Source organism: Mustela nigripes, chromosome 12 (assembly GCF_022355385.1).
Source record: "Mustela nigripes isolate SB6536 chromosome 12, MUSNIG.SB6536, whole genome shotgun sequence".
Classification (NCBI taxonomy): Eukaryota; Metazoa; Chordata; class Mammalia; order Carnivora; family Mustelidae; genus Mustela; species Mustela nigripes.
Window position 1 is genome coordinate 151,092,655 of NC_081568.1, and position 3,520 is coordinate 151,096,174.

The window sequence follows — 3,520 nt, forward strand, 5'->3', positions numbered from 1 at the left end:
ACGAGAAGAATAAATGAAAGAAGATGGGATTGGGAGGGAGACAAACCATAAGTTACTCTTAATCTCACAAAACAAACTGAGGGTTGCTGGGGGGAGGGGGTTTGGGAGAAGGGGGTGGTATTATGGACATTGGGGAGGGTATGTGCTTTGGTGAGTGCTGTGAAGTGTGTAAACCTGGTGATTCACAGACCTGTACCACTGGGGATAAAAATATATGTTTATAAAAAATAAAAAATTATATTAAAAAAAAGAAAATAAAATAATGATAAATGGGTTGCAGACTTTATGTTTAATTTGGAAGATGCTTTATCTACTCACAGGAGTCTTTCTGTGTGAGATACAAGAATATGGGATAAATTTGTTTTAGTTAAAATGTCTGGGAAAATAGACATGAGAAATGAAAAAAAAAGTGGAAAATATTTAATCTCTGTTCTCTGTTTAAATAAATAAAAATGCCTATTACCCTTTATGGATAGACACAGTGAAAGTAAGTGGGGAGAGAGAGAGAGACAGAGAAAGAGAGAGGGAATGGGAAAACATTATCATAAAGTTTTAAAATCAGTTTACAAACATTTGTGCCTTTAGGGCCTGATTATATAATGTGGACAAGAGCTGTGTATAATGGCCAACTCTACAATCCAATAATAAATACAATGTGGTGGCAACAATGCACAAAAGGCATTCTTTTGTCTATCTTCTTTTAAAAGGTGTCTTTCAAATTTTCTGAAACAGTGGCTTCCTGGGGAGAATCATAACTAACCACTCTCACTTACTCTCACAAGTTATGGGAATCTGAAGATCATCATGTTAGCTGTAGTCTCCCAGCACAAGTCTCTGTTTCTCTCCAATCTCTAAATCCAGAATGACTTGAAATCATCCTCGAGTTTTCTAACTAAAATACATATTGTTGATGTTAGTTTCCTTAGTATTATAAGTAATTATGTCCTTTATCTGGTACAACCCTACATCTTCAGGGTCACACAGAACAACTACTACCTAACTTAATGTTATCTTCACATTAAAGTGAATGCAGTTTTCTGAAGACTTTTAAACATTACAATTATTTCAAGTATACAGTTGCCTTTATCTTCAATTTATGAACAATTATTCTCACATACATTCTTTGATGGAATAATTCATAGTTTTTACTGTTCTTAAGTTTTAGATCTGGTGTCATTTACATAAGGAAGGTATATCCTTCCTCCTTGTTCTCACAAATTTCAGTATACCTATTAATAATGCAAGTCATCATGATATTGCTACCATAGTTTTTTGTGGTCACTCCATGGAAAATTAATGCTTACATCCTTTTAAAAGGTCCACTTGCTTGTACCGTTTTGAAAATACTTTTGAAATATGTTCATCTGTACCCCAACATTCATAGAAGCAATGGCCACAGTCACCAAACTGTGGAAAGAACAAAGATGCCCTTCAATGGATGAATGGATAAGGAAGATGTGGTCCATATACACTATGGAGTATTATGTCTCCATCAGAAAGGGTGAATACCCAACTTTTGTGTCAAAACGGAGAGGATTGGAAGAGATGCTGCGTCAAATAAGTCAAGCAGAGAGAGTCAATAATCATATGTTTTCACTTATTTGTGGAGCATAAGAAATAACATGGAGGACATAAGGAGATGGAGAGAAGGGATTTGAGGGAAATTGGAGGGGGAGACAAGCCATGGGAGACTATGGACTCTGAAAACAACCTGAGGGTTTTGGGGCACCTGGGTGGCTCAGTGGCATAGAGCCTCTGCCTTCAGCTCAGGTCATGATAGCAGGGTCCTGGGATTGAACACCACATTGGGCTTTCTGCTCAGCAGGGATCCTCCTTCCTCCTCTCTCTGCCTGCTTCTCTGCCTAATTGTGATCTCTGTCTTTTAAATAAATAAATAAAATCTTAAAACAAAACAAAACAAAAAAACAACCTGAGGGTTTTGAAGGGGTGGGAGGTGAGTGTGGAAAGTTAGTTGAGCCTACTGGTGGGTATTATGGAGGGCACATATTGCGCGAAGCACTGGCTGTGGTGCGTAAACAATGAATTCTGGTACACTGAAAAGAAATTTAAAAATAAATAAATTTAAAAAAAGATATATGATATCCAAAAGCTTGATATGTTATCATACATTAATAAAAGAAATGGCAAGAGCCCTTACTTTAAATGGATGCAGAAAAAGCATTTGGCAAAATACAGCATCCTTTCTTGATTAAAATTCTGCAGTGTAGTGATGGAAGGTATATGCCTCAGTATCATAAAAGCCATCTATGAAAAACACACTGAATATAATTCTCAGTGGGGAAAATTTTTCCCCTAAGGTCAGGAAAATAGCAAGGATGTCCACTATCACCACTTCCGTTCAACATAGTACTAGAAGTTTTGGCCTCAGCAATCAGACAAGAGGCAAAAGAAATAAAAGGCATATGAATTAGCAAAGAAAAAGTCAAACTCTAACTCTTTGCAGATGATATGATACTCCTATTGAAAAAGTCAAACAACTTTACCCCCAAACGTCTAGAACTCATAAAGGAATTCAGTAAATTAGAAGGATATGAAATCAATGCCAAGAAATCTGTTGCATTTCTATACACAAAAAAGAAAGAAGAAACAGAAATTAAGGAGTTAACCCTATTTAAAAATTGCACCCCCAAACCATAAGACACCTGGAGTGCCTGGGTGGATCACTGGGTCAAATCCTCTGCCTTCAGCTCAGGTCATGATCCCAGGGTCCTGGGATTGAGCCCTGTGTCAGGGTATCTGCTTAGCAGGGAGCCTGCTTCCTCCGCTCTCTCTGCCTGACTCTCTGCCCACTTGTGATCCCTGTCTGTCAAATAAAGAAACGAAATCTTAAATAAATAAATAAATAAAGGTGTAACTAGATTTAAGTACATTAAAAAAAAAAAAAGGAATGAATCTATCCAAACAGGTAAAGGATCTGTACCCAGAAAACTATAGAATTCTCAAGGAAGAAGTTGAGGAAGACACAAAGAAATGGAAAATTATCCCATGCTCACAGATTGGAAAAAAAAATATTTCTAAAATATCTATGCTACCTAGAAGAGTCAATACATTCAATGCAATCCCTATCAAAATACCATCAACTATTTTCAAAGAAATGGAACAAATAACCCTAGATTTTTTGTGAAACCAGAAAAGACCCTTAATAGAGGAATGTTGAAAAAGAAAACCAAAGCTGGTGGCATCACATTTCTGGACTTCAAACTCTACTACAAAGCTCTAATCATCAAGACAGTATGGTACTGGTACAAAAACAGACACATAGATCAAAGGAAGAGAATAAAGAACACAGAAATGGTCCTCTATGGTCAACTAGTCTTTAACAAAGCAGGAAAGAATTACTGATGGAAAAAAAGACAATCTTTTCAGGGTGTCTGGGTGGCTCAGTTGGCTAAACATCTGCCTTCAGCTTGGGTCATGATCCTGGGGTCCTGAGATCTAGTCCCACTTCAGGCTCCCTTCTCCTTCTCACTCTGCTGCTACCCCTGTTTGTTCATTCTCT